The sequence below is a fragment of the Capricornis sumatraensis genome, chromosome 4 (assembly GCF_032405125.1).
Source record: "Capricornis sumatraensis isolate serow.1 chromosome 4, serow.2, whole genome shotgun sequence".
Taxonomy (NCBI): domain Eukaryota; kingdom Metazoa; phylum Chordata; class Mammalia; order Artiodactyla; family Bovidae; genus Capricornis; species Capricornis sumatraensis.
Genome location: NC_091072.1, coordinates 81,720,611 through 81,741,564, shown reverse-complemented (window position 1 = coordinate 81,741,564; position 20,954 = coordinate 81,720,611). Strand labels below are relative to the sequence as shown.

Here is a 20,954-nt window from a genome sequence, read left to right as displayed (position 1 = left end):
AACAAGACGCCAGATACAACCTATTTTGAACTTGAAATGCTCTCAAGAGGAAAATTTGATCATTTAAAAAGACAAAAAAACTATATGTGTTTAAGATTATAAATTCTAAAGCTAGTTCTGGTATAAGTCTTGCCACCATCTTTATTGAATCTCCTCTTAAATGTCCTCATCTTTAAAGGGTTGCTGTAAAGAGTGAATGAAGTAACACATGTAAATTGCTAACACAGTGCCTGAACACATCCTTAAGTTTTCCTTTGCAAGCCGTTTGACATTGGGAAACTCACCTACTTTGCTGTGCCTCAATTTTAGTTCTTACATAAAATAAGAAATATAGTACAAACTTTGAAGGTTTTCTATGAGAATTAGGAACCATGTGCAAAAATTTCTGACATTTAGAAGGTACTTTACAATTTTAAAGCAATTTTCATATTTGTGCATTCTGAATATTCTCTCTGATGCTTTTGAATTCTTTTTCTTGCTCTTAGACTTTCTGAGATATGGTCAATATTATAACGATTCATGTTTTGTCCCAGCAAAGAAAATCTTTGTTGTCGTTTCTACTTAACATAATTCTGAATCACTTTGCTGTACAGCAGAAGATAACATAATATTATAAATCAACTATGCTTCAATAAAATAAAATTAAAAAAAAATAGTGTCAGCTAATCCAGAGAGAAAAGTAGGTCTATAAGAAATCAAATGTAGCTCGCAGTTTTCTATCATATCATCCCACTGATGAGAATTTATGTGTATGTCCTGATAAGCCTATTTCATATCAAATCAGACTCAAACTTTCTTTAGCCATTCATATTTTCTAGTGTCTTTCAATGCTCCTATCCCTAGATGCGCGCACACACACACACACACACACACACACACACACACAATCTGAGATGGGTTTATCATCTAGTACTGCATATTCCAGCAATATATCATTAACATAAACATACTGAATTGTAAGACTTATAAGTCTGGGTTCTTTTGGCAAAATGTTCTGTGGAGTGGCGTAAGAGCCAGAAGCTTGAACCAACACAAGAGAGGATGGGATGGAGGAGGGAAAGTCTCAGAGGTGACGTCCAGACTCTGCCGGCCCCCTTTGGGCCAGCACCCCAGGCTGGCCTCCAGCATGACTCAATCCAAAGCCTCCTCAGAAGACTTGGCTGACGTTACTTCCCGACCAGCCAGATTTGGCTCAACCATTTGAACAGGCCAAAGCCTGCTAAAGAGCCTGTTACTAGATTCAACGTTCAGGAATAGAAAGGAAGGGAGAGAGGAAATAAGGCAAGAACTGAAACCTGTTAAAACAACATTATTTCCCCATAAATGTCATCTTTTGTCAACAGAGCTCACATTGAAGACTTGTGAAAGGTTCGAAATTCTAAAAGGATTTTTCTGTGCTGGACACTCCTCCATATCCAATGTAAGACTCAGAATAATGTTAAGTTTCTAACAATAAGAACCTGAAGAACATCAAAACTTCACCCAAAAAGAGAATCAAAATAACCTGACAGGTCAGAACGACCATCATCAGAAAATCTACAAACAATAAATGATTGAGAGGGTGTGGGGAAAAGGGAACACCTTTACCTGTTGGTGGGAATGTAAATTGATACAGCCACTATGGAGAACAGCATGGAGATTATTTTTAAAAACTAGGAATAAAGCTATCATATGATCCAGCAATTCCACTACTGGAAATATACCCTGAGGAAACCAGATATGAAAAAGATACATGTACCCCAATCTTCACTGCAGTACTCTTTACAACAGGTAGGATGTGGATATAACGTAGTTGTCCATTGACAGATGAATGGATAAAGAAGCTGTGGTACATATAAACAATGCAATATTTCTCAACTATAAAAAGGAAGGCATTTGAGTCAGTTCTGATGAGGTGGATAAACCTAGAGGCTATTATACAGAGTAAACTAATTCAGAAAGAGAAAGACAAATATTGTTTGTTAAATACCACATATATATGGAACTTAGAAAGATAGTACTGATGATCCTACTTGCAGGGCAGCAAAAGAGACACAGACATTTTGGACACACTGGGGGAAGGAGAGGGTGGGATGATATGAGAGAACAGCATTGAAACATATACACTACCATATGCAAAATAGATAGCCAGTGGGAGTTCACTGTATGATGCAGGGTGAGACAACCTAGAGGGATGGGATGGGGTGGGAGGGGGGAGGGGGGCTCAAGCGGAAGGGGACATATGCATACCTAATGCCAATTCATCTTGATATATGGCAAAACCATCACAATATTGTAAAGTTATTATTCTCTAATTTAAAAGTAAAATATATATTAAAAAATAACCTGGCACAATAAGTCTATTCCACCAAGGCAATGGCAACCCACTCCAGTACTCTTGCCTGGAAAATCCCATGGACAGAGGAGCCCGGTAGGCTGCAGTCCATGAGGTCCCTAGGAGTTGGACACAACTGAGCAACTTCTCTTTCACTTTCACTTTCACCAAGACTGTCTATGAAAGGAGATGCCTTGTTTAGATATTTGACTTAATTTTTAGAAGAAAAATAAATACATATGTAAATGTCAAATGAATCGGGGAAAAAGTCAGTTACATATGGAATCACAGTGAGAAACACAAGTAGGTAGCTCAGAACATTATCCTCCAATATGGTTTTTGAAACCTCATAGGTAGATATTGATATTTTTTTAACTGCAGTATTTATTTAGTATACCTAAAGTAGGCTTCCCAGATGGTTCAGTGGATAAAGAATCCTTCTGCAATGCAGGAGACACAGGAGATGAGAGTTTGATCCCTGGGTCAGATTTCTTCCTGGAGGAAAGAATGGCAGTCCACTCCAGTCTTCTTTCCTAGAAAATCCCATTGACAGACGAGCCTGACCGGCCACAGTCCATGGGGTCTGGCATCACAAAGAGATGGACACCACTGAAGCAACTGAGTGCACACACCTAGACTACCTTTTGATTTTTTTGAATGATGATGATGATGATAATAAAGACCAGACTTACTGTGTGCCAAACATGACACCCTGAGTTGTGTAGAAAACTCACTTAATCCTCATAACAGCTTTGTAAAGTAAGTATATTCCCATTTTTCCCATTTAGCTGAGCAAAAGGAGGCACAAGAAATTTAAGAAGCTGCCCTTACATACCTAGCAACCCGTAGAACCAGGATTTAAACCCATACTGCCTGGCTCCTGTCATCTACCATCTCACTGTAGTTCTTCTTAGTGAATAGCAGTCAATTTTAGCAGTCACTAAATCCTTCTAGCTTGCAGACTAAGTAATTCTAGGGATGGAAGCCAAGGATGGTGCTTAGCCATTCAAGGCACACCCTCCATCCTCTGAAAGAGCTCCAGTTTGATAAGCTGCTGCCTGCTGGAAGCATGTTGTACTAACTATATTTCCTTCTCGAATTCTCATTCTCTGATGGCTTGTTACTTTTAGGTTGTTCTCTGCCATAGCTCTATTCCATACTTTGGACTGTGACATTTATTCTACTTAGCTCTTAAATCTTCCTAACATAAAATATATATCTATATAATATCTTTGCTCTGCACTTCTTACCCAGCTTCTCTCTCAGAATAAGTTTGTTTGGGATTTGCTTTTCTGTCTTTTGCAGCTGGGCTAGAACAGTCTGGAGAACTAGAGGACTAGAATCCATTTGAATATTGACAACTCGACGTACAAGTGTGCCATATGCTTGAATGTGCAATATCTTGAAGACACACTTTCACCATGGGCCCTAACCAAGATTGCTTCTTTAGGAACATAACAAATGAGGACTTTATAGTGGTTTCTCAAAATTATCGAATATATTCCTAGGCCTTCCTTCAAATCTCCTGATAAAATTATAATTATTCACCATGTGTTTGCAACACATAACTCAGCAAATGCTCCCCTTTGGCTGTTTACTGCAGGCTGGAGATCTATCCAGGTGCCTCCATACATCACCCTACACCAGACATTGAACTGTTGGAGGAGACTAGGTGGCCTTTTTTATGTCCCAGCTGACGTATCACGAGCAGCTGCACCATGAGTTACTAAAGGGAGCAGGGGTGTCTCAATCATTGGTCTATCCAAACTCAGTCAGAAACTTAAAAGAGAATGATGATTTTTCTTTAGGAATTAATTCAACAAATACTTATTAAGCATAAATTATGCACAAAGTAGTGTGGTAGGCTATCAATTCAGTTCAGTTGCTCAGTTGTGTCCAACTCTTTGCAACCCCATGGACTGCAGCACACGAGGCTTCCCTGTCCATCACCAACTCCTGAATCTTGGTAGGCTATGGAGCTAAACAATTATAATTGTAATAGTAGTAGTAGTAGTAGTTGAAGTAGTAATGGTTAATATTTTTAACTTCTTTCTGTGTTAAGCTCTGGGCTAAACACTAAAAATTTCGTTATTTCAGTTGGTCCTCACATTATGCCAATCTTTTTATCTCATTTAAAATGAGAAAACTAAGGCACAGTAAAGTAACTTGACAAAGTCACAGATCTAGTATGTGAAGGGGCTAGATTCTAGTTCTGACTTCAGTCTGAATCCAGAATTCTCACTTTGACCACTCCATGCACACACACATTTGTAGGACAGAGATCAAACAGATGTGCTGTCTATGCTTATTCTTGCTCCAAGAATTATAAACATCTCTCTGGCTCAGTCACTCTTCAACTGTATCAGTGTGGGTGAGAGTTTTCTACTATATGATGTCAAGAGTTCAGCCACACTATTGTGGTAGTTGCACACTAAGCAATATTTCAGACATTCTTCCTAGGTTGTTATAAAGTAGAACTCACAAAAACATCTTGTCCACAACCATGGTACTTTGAATGTTTTATTATAACTCCTGATAGCTAAAGCTGCAAAGTAAAAGCAACAATGGTTGTTGATTTCTTGTTGAACAAGCTGCTACAATGCTTTTTTCCCATTGCAAATGCTGTAGTCTAGAGTCACATATCACAATATTTCTTCTTCCATACGTGTTTTATTATGAGAGGTTCACAATAGAATATCATCTTGATTTTAAAATTATCAACATACTTTGGATCATAGAAAAAGCAAGAGAATTCCAGCAAAACACCTACTTCTGCTTCACTGACTATACTAAAGCCTTTGAAGAGAGTAGCACAGGAAACTCTGGAAAATTCTTAAAGATATGGGAATACCAGACAAACTCATCTATCTTCTGAGAAACCTGTATGCAGGACAAAAAGCAGCAGAACTGGACATGGAACAATGGACAGGTTCAAAACTGGGAAAAAATTACATCAAGGCTGTGTACTGTCACCCTGCTTATTTAACTTATATGCAGAGTACATCATGAGAAACGCTGGACTGGAAGAAACACAAGCTGGAATCAAGATTGCCAGGAGAAATATCAATAACCTCAGATATGCAGATGACACCACCCTTATGGCAGAAAGTGAAGAGGAACTAAAAAGCCTCTTGATGAAAGTGAAAGAGGAGAGTGAAAAAGTTGGCTTAAAGTTCAACATTCAGAAAGTGAAGATCATGGCATCCGGTCCCATCACTTCATGGGAAATAGATGGGGAAACAGTGGAAACAGTGTCAGACTTTATTTTGGGGGGCTCCAAAATCACTGCAGATGGTTATTGCAGCCATGAAATTAAGAGACGCTTACTCCTTGGAAGAAAAGTATGACCAATCTAGATAGCATATTGAAAAGCAGAGACATTACTTTGCCAACTAAGGTCCGTGTAGTGAAGGCTATGGTTTTTCCAGAAGTCATGTATGGATGTGAGAGTTGGACTGTGAAGAAGGCTGAGCACCGAAGAATTGATGCTTTTGAACTGTAGTGTTGGAGAAGACTCTTGAGAGTCCCTTGGACTGCAAGGAGATCCAGCCAGTCCATTCTGAAGGAGATCAGTCCTGGGATTTCTTTGGAAGGAATGATGCTAAAGCTGAAACTCCAGTACTTTGGTCACCTCATGTGAAGAGTTGACTCATTGGAAAAGATTCTGATGCTGGGAGGGATTGGGGGCAGGAGGAGAAGGGGACGACAGAGGATGAGATGGCTGGATGGCATCACTGACTCGATGGACGTGAGTCTGATTGAACTCTGGGAGTTGGTGATGGACAGGGAGGCCTGGCGTGCTGTGATTCATGGTGTTGCAAAGAGTCAGACATGACTGAGCGACTGAACTGAACTGAACTGAACTGAAGGACAGAAAGTGAAGAGGAACTGAAGAGCCTCTTGATGAATGTGAAAGAGAAGAGTCAAAAAAAACTGGTTTAAAACTCAACATTCAAAATGCTTAGATCCTGGCATCTGGTCCCACTAGTTCATAACAAATAGATGGAGAAAAAAATGGAAACACTGTTGGACTTTATTTTGGGGGGCTCCAAAATCACTGCAGATGGTGACTGAAGCCATGAAATTAAATGACGCTTGCTCTTGAAAGAAAAGGTATGACAAACCTAGACAGTGTATTAAAAAGCAGAGACATTGCTTCACCAAGAAAGTCCGTAGAGTCAAAGTTATGACTTTTTCAGTAGTTATGTATATGGATGTGAGAGATGGACCATGAGGAAGACTGAGTGCCAAAGAACTGATGCTTTCAAACCGTGGTGCTGGAGAAGACTCTTGAGAGTCCCTTGGACAGCAGCGAGATCAAGTCAGTCAATCTTAAGGAAACTCACCCTGCATATTCTTGGGAAGGATTGATGCTGTAGGTTAAGCTCTTTGGTCACCTAATGTGAAGGGCCAACTCATTGGGAAAGACCCTGATGCTGGGAAAGATTCAGGGAAGGAGGAGAAGGAGGAGACAGAGGATGAGATGGTTGGATGACATCACCAACTCAATGGGCATGAGTTTGAGCAAGCTCCAAAATGTGGTGAAGGACAGAGAAGCCTGGCATGCTGCAGTAAATGGGTCATGAAAAGTTGAACATGACCGATGACTGAATAGCAACAACTAAGATGCAGCTATCTAAGAACTACTGGGCAATAAGGTCCTTCATTGGTAATGTTTTATTCCTTTTCAGATATTGGAGCTGTTGGCTAGAAGGTTAAAGCCTGGAATCATGAAAAGAGAGAAAGCAGCCTTGTGTGACATTTAGACTTTAGACTTTAATTTAGACTTTAATTTTATATTATCCTGTCTCAAATGCTCCAAGTCCCAGTGATATCTTCCCAAAGTCTAGCCACATTCTTATACTAATATTTGATAAAGACTTTCTCCTTGACCAAACTTCAGCCAGGCTCCTCTGAGAGGGTCTTCCTCTATGACCTTGTGCTCTGCTTTTTCTGTGCTTTGCCCAGTTTTAGCAAAAATCCTGCTGAGTCAGATTAATAAAAATCCCTTCCCTGATATTTTATCAATCTGGCCTAACTTCAGCAAGAATCTTGTCAAGTCAGGTCAGCCAGCATCACCTTAGCTTTGATATTCACTCAGTTATTTCCAGTCCCTCACTCCACCCTGTTTCCTGTCTGTAAATCTGCACTTGTTCTTAAACTGAGTCCAGCACTCTTTCCTACTGGAAAACTCTCTCTGCAGTTGTCCCTCTTGAAAGTTCTCCTTACCGTCTTTAACACATGTCGTGAAAAGCCTTTCATTAACACTTTTAAAATACTCTTGCCTGTCACTAGAGATGATTTTCATGTCTCTTCTCACTTTCTGAAAATACTTGTTGGTAGGTTATTACCATATGGACCAAACCCAGAAAATGGAGACTAGTTGAAGCATTAAAATTCCATCTCCCTGACTTACTCATTATTCAGATCATTCCTATAAGGGTCCTAAACCACACTAACATTCTCCCTGAAGATTATTTCTAACTGGTAATGAAATAAACAAGATGTGTTATAATTATAAAAGGCTTGCATAACTCAGTTAGGATTTCTGGCAGTTAGTTTATCAAACAGTTTTTAGATTATAGGATTTTCCCCCATCCTTCCTTTTGTCCTCCCATACTTGTTCTTTTTTCTTAAAGAATTTCAAAATTAGGAACAGATTCATTCTAAATAAACTCTTTCCGAAGTGTACATTTAATGCTGGCATAAATTGGACAGGCCCCCCAGTGCAAGGATATTTTCTGGCTGATCCAAACTTTCACAGTAGAAAGCTGCCTTAATCTGATCATTCAGATTACTCCTACAAGAATCCTGTGAAGCTCGCTCAGTCGTGTCTGACTCTTTGCGACCCCATGGACTGTAGTCTACCATGCTCCTCCGTCCATGGGATTCTCCAGGCAAGAATACTGGAGTGGATTGCCATTTCCTTCTCCAGGAGATCTTCCCAACCCAGGGATCAAACCCGGGTCTCCTGCATATCAGGCAGATGCTTTACCATCTGAGCCACCAGGGAAGCTCTAAACTACACTAAATTCTCCTGCAGGGGGGCATTTCATCAGTAGATTTTCTCCACGTAAAGAAAGGATAAAATGAAAAATTTCAAAAAATTTGGCATATGTTTTGAAACTATGATTTGATTTTCTATAATTATGAAAAATATCAAGCATCAGATGTAAAAATTAATAAATAATCACTTGTTCACTCATAATTCAAATTCTTCAAATGTTGGCATTTTCACCATAATTTTTGAAAGTCACTCTTTTAATAAAGTGTTTCAGATTGTTGAAACCCATAAAGTATGCTTTCTTCAGTTCACTTTCTTTCCTTCTCAAATGTAACTACTATTTTACATTTGTGACATGCGAAGAGTTGACTCATTGGAAAAGACTTTGATGCTGGGAGGGATTGGGGGCAGGGGAAGAAGGGGACAACAGAGGATGAGATGGCTGGATGGCATCACTGACTTGATGGATGCGAGTCTGAGTCAACTCCAGGAGTTGGTGATGGACGGGGAGGCCTGACGTGCTGCGATTCATGGGGTCGCAAAGAGTCGGACGCAACTGAGAGACTGAAATGGACTGAACTGAACTGACATCCATAAATGTACTATCATCACAAATGATATATTCATTGATACATTCTATCTTTTGTGCCGATATAACTGAACTGACTTAGCAAGGCAGCAGCATTCAATGTATATATATAATTCTTGTACATTAAAAAGTACTGCATATATAATTTGGGTTTGTATGCTCTTTAATATTCCATATTTTTATGTCCATTTTCTCCTGCTGATGGAAATTTAGGTTGTTCTTAATTTTTTCCTACTATGAATACTTGGAAATTCGTGCTCTCAAGTTAAACAATGACAATTTTATAGAGCATCAACAAACAAGGCCACTCTGTGACTGTGATAGATAAGACAAAAACCTGGGGTACTATTGTAATTACACTGAATAAAAACAGAAACAGGAACATTGCTCAAAAGATAAAAATGAAGAGAATCCCTCTATCCTGGCTAATAAAAATAACTGTTTCTCCTTTTCCAATTACAGTTGCAGATTCAGTCTACACTTCCCTCTTTCTATATCAATTCAATTCAGTTCACTCTCTCGGTCGTGTCTAACTCTTTGTGACCCCATGGACTGCAACATGCCAGGCTTCCCTGTCCATTACCAATTTCCAGAGCTTGCTCAAACTCATGTCCATCAAGTCAGTGATGCCATCCAATCATCTCATCCTCTGTCATCCCCTTCTCCTTCTGCCTTCAATCTTTCCCAGCATCAGGGACTTTTCAAGTGAGTCAGCTCTTCACATCATGTGGCCAAAGTATTGGAGTTTCAGCTTCAACACCAGTCCTTCCAATGAATATTAAGGACTGATTTCCTTTGATATGGACTGGTTGGATCTCCTTGCAGTCCAAGGGACTATCAAGTGTCTTCTCCAACACCACAATTCAAAAGCATCAATTCTTTGGTGCTCAGATTTCTTTACAGTCCAACTCTCACATCTATACATGACTACTGGAAAGACCATGGCCTTGACTAGATGAACCTTTGTTGGTAAAGTAATGTCTCTGCTTTATAATGTGCTGTCTAGGTTGGTCATAATTTTCCTTCAAAGGAGCAAGCATCTTTTAATTTTGCGGCTGCAGTCACCATCTGCACTGATTTTGGAGCCCCCAAAATAAAAACTCTGCCACTGTTTCCACTGTTTCCCCATCTATTTCCCATGAAGTGATGGGACCGGATGCCATGATCTTAGTTTTCTGAATGTTAAGCTTTAAGCCAACCTTTTCACTCTCCTCTTTCACTTTCATGAAGAGGCTTTTTAGTTTTCTGCCCTAAGGATGGTATCATTTGCATATCTGAGGTTATTAATATTTCTCTCGGCAATCTTGATTCCAGCTTGTGCTTCATCCAGCCCAGCGTTTCTCATGATGTACTCTGCATAAAAGTTCAAAAAACAGGGTGACAATATACAGCCTTGACATACTCCTTTTCCTATTTGGAACCAGTCTGTTGTTCCATTGGAGAAGGAAATGGCAGCCCACTCCAGTATTCTTGCCTGGAGAATCCCAGAGACAGAGGAGCCTGGTGGGCTGTCGTCTATGGGGTCACATAGAGTTGGACACGACTGAAGAGAGTTAGCAGCAGCAGCAGCAGCAGCAGCAGCTGTTGTTCCATGTCCAGTTCTAACTGTTGCTTCCTGACCTGCATACAGGTTTCTCAAGAGGCAGGTCAGGTGGTCTGGTATACCCTTCTCCTGAAGAATTTTCCACAGTTTATTGTGATCCACACAGTCAAAGGCTTTGGCATAGTCAATAAAGCAGAAATAAATGTTTTTCTGGAACTCTTGCTTTTTTGATGATCTAGCGGATGATGGCAATTTGATCTCTGATTCCTCTGCCTATTCTAAAACCAGCTTGAACATCTGGAAGTTCACGGTTCATGAATTGTTGAAGTCCAACTTGGAGAATTTTGAGCATTACTTTATTAGTGTGTGAGATGAATGCAATTGTCCGGTGATTGAGCATTCTTTGGCATTGCCTTTCTTAGGGATTAGAATGAAAATTGACCTTTTCCAGCCCTGTGGCCACTGCTGAGTTTTCCAAGTTTACTGGCATATTGAGTACAGCACTTTCACAGCATCATCTGTTAGGTTTGAAATAGCTCAAGTGGAATTCCATCATCTCCACTAACTTTGTTCGTAGTAATGCTTCCTAAGGCCCACTTGACCACTCTCCAGGATGTTTGGCTCTAGGTGAGTGATCACACTCATGAAGATTTTTTGTACAGTTCTGTGTATTCTTGCCACCTCTTCTTAATATCTTCTGCTTCTGGTAGGTCCCTACCATTTCTGTCCTTTAGTGAGCCCATCTTTGCATGAAAAGTTCCTTTGGATAAATCTCTAGTCTTTCCCATTCTATTGTTTTCCTCTATTTCTTTGCACTGATCACTGAGGAAGGCTTTCTTTATCTCTCCTTGCTATTCTTTGGAACTCTTCATTCAATTGGGTATATCTTTCCTTTCTTCCTTTGCTTTTCACTTCTCTTCTTTTGACAGCTATTTTAAGGCCTCCTCAGACAGCCATTTTGCTTTTTTGCATTTCTTTTTCTTGGGATGGTCTTGATCACTGTCCCCTGTACAATGTCATGAACCTCCATCCATAGTTCATCAGGCACTCTGTGTATCAGATCTAGTCCCTTAAATCTATTTCTCACCTCCACTGTATAATCATAAGCGATTTGATTTACGTCATACCTGAATGGTTAGTGGTTTCCCCTACTTTCTTCAATTTAAGTCTGAATTTGGCAATAAAGAGTTCATGATCTCAGCCACAGTCATCTCCTGGTCTTGTTTTTGCTGACTGTATAGGGCTTCTCCATCTTTGGTTGCAAAGAATGTAATCAAGCTGATTTTGATGTTCACCATCTGGTGATGTCCATGTGTATAGTCTTCTCTTGTGTTGTTGGATGAGGGTGTTTGCTATGACCAGTGCATTGTTTTGGCAAAACTCTATTAGCCTTTGCCCTGCTTCATTCAGGGCAGTAACAGGCCAAATTTACCTGTTACTCCAGGTGTTTCTTGACTTCCTACTCTTGCATTCCAGTCCCCTATAATGAAAAGGACATCTGTTGGGGGTGTTAGTTCTGGATGGTCTTGTAGGTCTTTATAGAACCTTTCAACTTAAGTTTCTTCATCATTACTGGTCAGGGTGTATATTTGGATTACCATAATATCAAATGCTTTGCCTTGGAAATGAACAGAGATCATTCTGTTGCTTTTGAGATTGCATCCAAGTACTGCATTCTGGATTCTTGTTGACTATGATAGCTACTCCATTTCTTCTAAGGGATTCTTGCCCACAGTAGTAGATATAATGGTCCTCTGAGTTAAATTTACCCATTCCAGTCCATTTTAGTTCACTGATTCCTAAAATGTTGATGCTCACTCTTGCCATCTTCTGTTTGACCACTTCCAATTTGCCTAGATTCATGGACCTAACATTCCAGGTTCCCATGCAATATTGTCCTTTACAGCATCCAACCTTGCTTCCATCACCAGTCACATCCACAACTAGGTGATGTTTTTGCTTTGGCTCTGTCTCTTCATTCTTTCTGGAGTTATTTCTCCACTGATCTCCAATAGCATATTGGGCACCTACCAACCTGGGGAGTTCATCTTCAGTATCCAATCTTTTTGTCTTTTCATACTGTTCATGGGGTTCTCAAGGCAAGAATACTGAAGTGGTTTACCATTCCGTTCTCCAGTGGACCACATTTTGTCAGAACTCTCCACCATGACCCGCCCATCTTGGGTGGCCCTGTGTGGCATGGCTCATAGTTTCGTTGAGTTAGACAAGGCTATGGATCATGCTATTAGATTGGTTAGTTTTCTGTGACTGTGGTTTCCAGTCTTTCTGTCTTCTGATGGAGAAGGATAAGAGGCTTATGGAAGATTCCTGACAGGACAGACTGAGAGGGAAACTGGGTGTTGTTCTGATGGGTGGGGCCATGCTCTTTTTATACAAGAATTAATAATTACACAATTACTGTACTTTCAGACAATATCCAGTTCAGAGCAATGTCTCACCTCTTATGTCCTCCTCTAAAGCACTTATCCAAGGCTTAATCCATAACAAGTTCTTTCTGACCCTCTCTCACTCAGATGCAGCTCAGGTCACCATAGTGAGTGATCTCTCCAGTGCAACAACTAAGAAACTCAACGGTTCAGCTTTACATATGTCCATGGTAGCTTTGGCTGCAGCAACAGTAAGGTGGTTAAAAACCTTTTCACAGGTATATTAGTCAGAATAACCATCAATGGTGAGTTTATTTTGTTTCCAAGAAAAAGAGAATTCTAAAACTCTCTAGGATCTCATTTTCTTTTATTCATTTTTTTCTGAAGTCTGTTTGTGCCCTTTGACCACTATCTATTGCCTTGTTTTTCATTTTGTTATATATTTACACTTTTTGGTTATGTATTTATGTTTTCTAGGTATAAAACTTTTATAGATAGCACTGAAATTTTGTGTGTTTAGTCATTCTTATTGATATTTTTATGATTTATGATCTTTGTGACCTAAAAACTTCTTCCTTATATAAAAGTCATAAATATATCCTTTTGCAGAAGATCTACAAAGTTTTGTTTTTTTTCACACTAACCTCCTAGAATTTATTTTATGTGTGGTAAGAGGTATTAATATTATTCCTTTTTTTTTCTAGTCTGGATAACAAAATATCTTGATATTTAAAATGTATTGGATAGTCTTTCCTTTCCCCATCCATTTATAAAAACTTGATATTTATCAAGCTTCCAAAGATGTGTGGGTCTGGTTCTTGATTCTGTTTTTTTGTCCCACAGTTTTTTCTATCCCTGAATCAGTAAACAGTTTTCATTGCTACCGAGTCTTATTCCTTTCTTTCCTAATATTCATAATTTGTAATTGAATGTATTTTCAGTAATGTGTAAGTTTCTCATTAGACCACTAAATTCTATGTGGTAAGCTCAGTGTTTTGCACAGTGTCTAATACACAGTGAAAGAAAGTAAAGTTGCTCAGTCATGTCTGACTTTGTGACCCCATGGACTGTAGCCTACCAGGCTCCTCAATCTATGGGATTTTCCAGGCAAGAATACACAGTAGAGACTCACTATACATTTGCTGATGGATGAGTGACTAGAATTAAAAAACTCATATTAGAATATCATCATTATATTCAAGTAGGTCAAGCTGAAGATGGCAAGAGTGGCATCTTAATGGCAAGAATGAACATCAACATTTTGGGAATCAGTGAACTAAAATGGACAGGAATGGGTGAATTTAATTCAGATGACCATTATATCTACTACAGTTGGCAAGAATCCCTTTAAAAAAATGAAGTAGCCCTCATAGTCAACAGTAGTCCAAAATGCAGTACTTGGGTGCATTCTCAAAAACGACAGAATGATCTTGATTCATCTCCAAGGATTCATTGATGAATGAATTCCAAGGACTCGTTCATTGATTCAAATGAATCAATAATCTTGATTCATTCAGCATCACAGTAATCCAAATCTACGCCCCAACCACTAAAGCTGAAGAAGCTGAAGTTGAACGGTTCTATGATGACCTACAAGAACTTCTGGAACCAACACCAAAAAAGATGTCCTTTTCATCATAGTGGACTGGAATGCAAAAGTAGGAAGTCAAGAGAAATTTGGAGTAACAGGAATGTTTTGCCTTGGAGTACAAAATGAAGTAGGGCAAAGACTAACAGATTTTTGCCAAGAGAACACAATGGTCATAGCAAAGACCCTCTTCCAATAACACAAAAAATGATTCTACACATGGACATCACCAGATGGTTAAAACTGAAATCAAATTGATTATATTCTTTGCAGCTGAAGATGGAGAAACTCTGTACAGTCAGCAAGAAACAAGACTGGGAGATAACTGTGACTCAGATCATGAACTTATTGTAAAATTCAGGTTTAAATTGAAGAAAGTAGGGAAAACCACTACATCATTCAGGTATGACCTAAATTAGATCTTGTATGATTATACAGTGGAGGTGACAGATAGATTCAAGGGATTAGATTTGGTGGACTGAGTGTCTGAAAAACTAAGCATGACAATTTGTAACACTGGACAATTTGTGATATTGACCAAAACCATACCAAAGTAAAAGAAATGCAAGAAGACAAAATGGTTGTCTGAGGAGGCCTCACAACTAGCTGAGAAAAGAAAAGAATCAAAAGGCAAAGGAGAAAGAGAAAGATATACCTAACCGAATGTAGAGTTCCATAGAAGAGCAGGGAGAGATTTAAAAAAAAAGTATTCTTAAATGAATATTGCAAATAAATAGAGGAAAACAATAGAAAAGGAAAGACAAGAGATCTCTTCCAGAAAATTAGAGATACCAAGGAAACATTTCATGTAAAGATGGGCACAGTAAAGGACAGAAATGGCAAGGAAGGACCTAACAAAAGCAGAAAAGATTAAGGAGAGGTAGCAAGAATACACAAAAAGAATGATGCAAAAAAGGTATTAATGACCCAGATAACTGTGATGCTCTGTTCACTCATCTAGAGCCAGACATTCTGGAGTGTGAAGTCAGGTGGACCTTAGGAAGCATTCTTATGAACAAAGCTAGTGGATATAATGGAATTTCATCTGAGTTATTTCAAATCCTAAAAGATGATGCTGTTAAAGTGCTGCACTCAATATGCTAGAAAATTTGGAAAACTCAGCAGTGGCCACAGGACTGGAAAAAGTTTTCAATCCAATCCCAAAGGAAGGTAATGCCAAATAATCTTGAAACTATGGATCAATTGCTATCATTTCACATGTTAGAAAGATAATGCTCAATATTCTTCAAGGTAGATTTCAACATGACTACTGGTACATCCATACATCCAGTAGTCATGTATGGATGTGAGAGTTGAGCCATAAAGATGGCTGAACACTGAATAACTGATGCTTTCAAACTGTAATGTTGGAGAAGACTCTTGAGAGTCCCTTGGACTGCAAGGAGATCAAATCAGTCAATCTTAAACAAAATCAACACTGAAGATTCATTGGAAGGACTGATGCTGAAGCAGAAGTTGCAATAATTTGGCCACCTGATGTGAAGAGCCAACTCATTAGAAAAGACCATGATGCTGGGAAAGAGTGAAGGCAGGAGGAGAAGGGGACAACAGAGGATGAGATAGTTGGATGGCATCACCAACCCAATGGACATGAATTTGAGCAAACTATGGGAGATGGCGAATGACAGGGAAACCTGGTGTGCTGCAATCCACGGGGTCACAAAGAATTGAACATGACTGAGCGACTGATCAACAACAAAGACTTTAATAGTACTTGAAGCAAGAACTTCCAAATGCACAAGCTAGATTTACAAAAGGGACAGGAACCAGAGATCAAACTGCCAACATCCATTGGATCATAGAAAAACCAAAGGAATTAAAAAAAAAAAAAATCTACTTCTGCTTGACAATGCTAAACCCTTTGACCATGTGGATCACACCAAACTGTAGAAATTTCTTAAAGCGGTGGGAATACCAGACCACCTTATCTGTCTCCTGCGAAACCTATATGTGGGTCAAAAAGAAACAGTTAAAACTGGACATGGAACAATGGACTGGTTCAAAATTTGAAAGGAATACATCAAGGCTGTGTATTGTCACTCCTGCTTATTTAACTTCTTTGCAGAGTACATCATGGGAATCGCCCAGCTGGATAAATCACAAGCTGAAAACAAGATTACCAAGAGAAATGTCAACAACCTCAAATATGCAGATGATACCACTCTTATAGCAGAAAGTGAAGAGGAACTAAAGGGCCCCTTGATAGGGGTCAAAGAGAAGAGTGAAAAAGCTGACTTAAAACTCAACATTCAAAAAGCAAAGATCATGGCATCTAGTCCCCTCAATTCATGGCAAAGAGATGGGAAAAATTTGGAAACAGTGACAGATTTTATTTTCTTGGGCTCCAAAATTAATGTGAACAGTGACTGCAGCCACAAAATTAAAAGATGCTTGCTCCTTGGAAGAAAAGCTATGACAAAACTTTGTTGTTGTTTTTCAGTGACTAAGTTGTGATTGACTCTTTGCAACCCCATGGACGGCAGCATGCCAGGCTTCCCTGTCCATCACCATCTCCCAGAGCTTGCTCAAACTCATGTCCATTGAATCAGAGATGCCATCCAACCATTGCATCCTTTGTAGTCCCCCTGCTTCCAATCTTTCCAAGCATCAGGGTCTTTTCTAATGAGTTGGCTCTACGCATCAGATGGTCAAAGTATTGGAATTTCAGTTTCAGCATCAGTCCTTCCAATGAATATTTAGGATTGATTTCCTTTAGGGTTGATTGATTTGATATCCTTGTAGTCCAGCAGACTCAAGACTTTTTTCCAACATCACAGTTCAAATGCATCAATTCTTCAGTGTTCAGCCTTCTTTATGGTCCAACTCTCACATTCACACATGACTACGTGAAAAATCATGAGTGTGAACTCATTCAGTTGGGTCTCTTTGTGACCCCATAGACTGTAGCCCACCAGGCTCCTCTGTTCATGGAATTTTTTAGGCAAGAGTACTGGAGGGGGTTTCCATTTCCTTCTCCAGGGGATCTTCCTGACCCAGGGATTGAAACTGGGTCTCCACAGACACTTTACCATCTGAGCCACCATCAGTTCAGTTCAGTTCAGTCACTCAGTCATGTCCAACTCTTTGTGACCCCATGAATTTCAGCACACCAGGCCTCCCTGTCCATCACCAACTCCTGGAGTTCACCCAAACGAATGTCCATTGGGCTGGTGATGCCATACAGCCATCTCACCCTATGTCATCCCCTTCTCCTCCTGCCCCCAATCCCTCCCGGCATCAGAGTCTTTTACAATGAGTCAACTCTTCGCATGAGGTGGCTAAAGTACTGGAGTTTCAGCTTCAGCATCATTCCCTCCAAAGAAATCCAAGGGCTGATCTCCATCAGAATGGACTGGTTGGATCTCCTTGCAGTCCAAGGGACTCTCAAGAGTCTTCTCCAACACCACAATTCAAAAGCATCAATTCTTCGGTGCTCAGCCTTCTTCACAGTCCAACTCTCACATCCATACATGACCACAGGAAAAACCATAGCCTTGACTAGATGGACCTTTGTTGGCAAAGTAATGTCTCTGCTTTTGAATATGCTGTCTAGGTTGGTCATAACTTTCCTTCCAAAGAGTAAGCGTCTTTTAATTTCATGGCTGCAATCACCATCTGCAGTGATTTTGGAGCCCCCCAAAATAAAATCTGACACTGTTTCCACTGTTTCCCCATCTATTTCCCATGAAGTGATGGGACCAGATGCCATGATCTTCGTTTTCTGAATGTTGAGCTTTAAGCCAACTTTTTCACTCTCCTCTTTCACTTTCATCAAGAGGCCTTTTAGTTCCTCTTCACTTTCTGCCATAAGGATGGTATCATCTGCATATCTGAGGTTACTGGTATTTCTCCTGGCAATCTTGATTCCAGCTTGTATTTCTTCCAGTCCAGCGTTTCTCATGATGTACTCTGCATATAAGTTATATAAGCAGGGTGACAATATACAGCCTTGACATACTCCTTTTTTCCTATTTGGAACCAGTCTGTTGTTCCATGTCCAGTTCTAACTGTTCCTTCCTGACCTGCATATAGGTTTCTCAAGAGGTAGGTCAGGTGGTCTGGTATTCCCATCTCTTTCAGAATTTTCCACAGGTTATTGTGATCCACACAGTCAAAGGATTTGGCATAGTCAATAAAGCAGAAATAGATATTTTTCAGGAACTTTCTTGCTTTTTCGATGATCCAGTGGATGTTGGCAATTTGATCTCTGGTTCCTCTGCCTTTTCTGAGCCACCATGGAAGCCCAAGAAACCATAACTTTGACTAAATTGACCTTTGTCAGCACAGTAATCTCTCTGCTTTTTAATATGCTGTGCCATCCAACCATCTCATAGTCTATTGCCCTCTTATGCCCTTAATCTTTCCCAGGATCAGGGTCTTTTTCAATGAATCAGCTCTTTGCATCAGGTGGCCACAGAATTGGAACTCCAGCAACCATCCATCCAATGAATATTCAGGGTTACTTTACTTTAGCTTTGATTGGTTTGATCTCTTTTCTGTCTAAGGGACAGACCTAGACAGTGTATTAAAAAGCAGAGACATCACTTTGTGAACAAACAAACAACTCTTCTTCCTTTTTTCATGATCTGTTCTGTTCAGTAGCTCAGTCATGTCCAAGTCTTTGTGACCTCATGTACTGCAGCATGCCAGGCTTCCCTGTCCATCACCAACCCTTGGGGTTTGTTCAAACTCATGTCCATTGAGTTGGTGATGTCATCCATTAACAATGTCAGTAATAAATGCTTACCTAGTAATACGTCCTAGGGTCCAATTGACAACTATCTTATATTAGTTCATCTAACCTTCACAAATATCCCATGTTGTGTGTGCACTTTATTACAGCTGTTTAAAGATGAGAAAACCGGACAGAGAGTTTAAGCAACTTCCCTAAGATCATTCAACTAGTATATGGTTAAAACAGAATTTGAACACAGATAGTCTTGCTTTTCATACTGTTCGTGGGGTTCTCAAGACAAGAATACTGAAGTGGCTTGCCATTCCCATCTCCAGTGGACCACATTCTGTCAGACCTCTCCACCATGACCCACCCATCTTGGGTTGCCCCACGGGCATGGCTTAGATTCACTGAGTTAGACAAGGCTGTGGTCCTAGTGTGATTAGTGAAGGGTATCTCCTCACAGCAGCCCTTCCTGACCTTCAATGTGGGATAGCTCCTCTAGGCCCTCCTGCACCCATGCAGCCACCGCTCATTGGACATGGGGTTGCTCCTCCCAGTTGCCGCCCCTGGCCTCAGGCACGGGGTGCCTCCTCCCAGCCTCCCTTGGCCCCAGAAGCATGGTAGCTCCTCTCGGATTCTTGCCTTGAGAACCCCATGAACAGTATGAAAAGGCAAAATGATAGGATACACTGAAAGAGGAATTCCCCAGGTCAGTAGGTGCCCAACACACTGCTGGAGATCAGTGGAGAAATAACTCCAGAAAGAATGAAGGGATGGAGCCAAAGCAAAAACAATAACCAGCTGTGGATGTGACTGGTAATAGAAGCAAGGTCCGATGCTGTAAAGAGCAATATTGCATAGGAACCTGGAATGTCAGGTCCATGAATCAAGGCAAATTGGAAGTGGTCAAACAAGAGATGGCAAGAATGAACATCAACATTCTAGGAATCAGCAAACTAAAATGGACTGGAATGGGTGAACTTAACTCAGATGACCAATACAGCTACTACTGTGGGCAGGAAGCCCTCAGAAGAAATGGAGTAGGCATCATGGTCAACAAAAGAGTCCAAAATGCAGTACTTGGATGCATTCTGAGAAACGACAGAATGATCTCTGTTCATTTCCAAGGCAAACCATTCAATATCACAGTAATCCAAGTCTATGCCCCAACCAGTAATGCTGAAGAAGCTGAAGGGAATGGTTCTATGAAGACCTACAAGACCTTTTAGAACTAACACCCAAAAAAGATGTCCTTTTCATTATAGGGGACTAGAATGCAAAAGTAGGAAGTCAAGAAACACCTGAAGTAACAGGCAAATTTGGCCTTGGAATGCAGAATGAAGCAGAGCCAAGAAAATTCACTGGTCATAGCAAACACCCTCTTCCAACAACACAAGAGAAGACTCTACACATGGACATCACCAGATGGCCAACATTGAAATCAGATTGATTATATTCTTTGCAGCCAAAGATGGAGAAGCTCTATACAGTCAACAAAAACAAGACCAGGAGCTGACTGTGGCTCAAATCATGAACTGCTTATTGCCAAATTCAGACTTAAATTGAAGAAAGTAGGGAAAACCACTAGACTATTCAGGTATGACCTAAATCAAATCCCTTATGATTATACAGTGGAAGTAAGAAATAGATTAAGGGCCTAGATCTGATAGATAGAGTACCTGATGAACTATGGACTGAGGTCCTGACATTGTACAGGAGACAGGGATCAAGACCAAATGAAAAAAAGCGAAATAGCCCTCTGGGGAGGCCTTACAAATAGCTTTGAAAAGAAAAGAGGTGAAAAGCAAAAGAGCAAAGGAAAGATATAAG

The 20,954-nt window shown here is 40.1% G+C and overlaps 1 non-coding gene and 1 pseudogene across 1 annotated transcript; one reads left to right on the top strand and one right to left on the bottom strand.

Moving 5' to 3' along the window:
* Positions 1 to 8,255: 8,255 nt before the first annotated feature.
* On the bottom strand, positions 8,256 to 8,327 carry TRNAI-GAU (transfer RNA isoleucine (anticodon GAU)). The gene has a single exon. It is a non-coding gene; the product is annotated as a tRNA-Ile (tRNA).
* An 11,600-nt stretch (positions 8,328 to 19,927) lies between these two features.
* On the top strand, positions 19,928 to 20,713 carry LOC138077736 (craniofacial development protein 2-like; annotated as a pseudogene).
* The last annotated feature ends 241 nt before the right edge of the window (positions 20,714 to 20,954 follow it).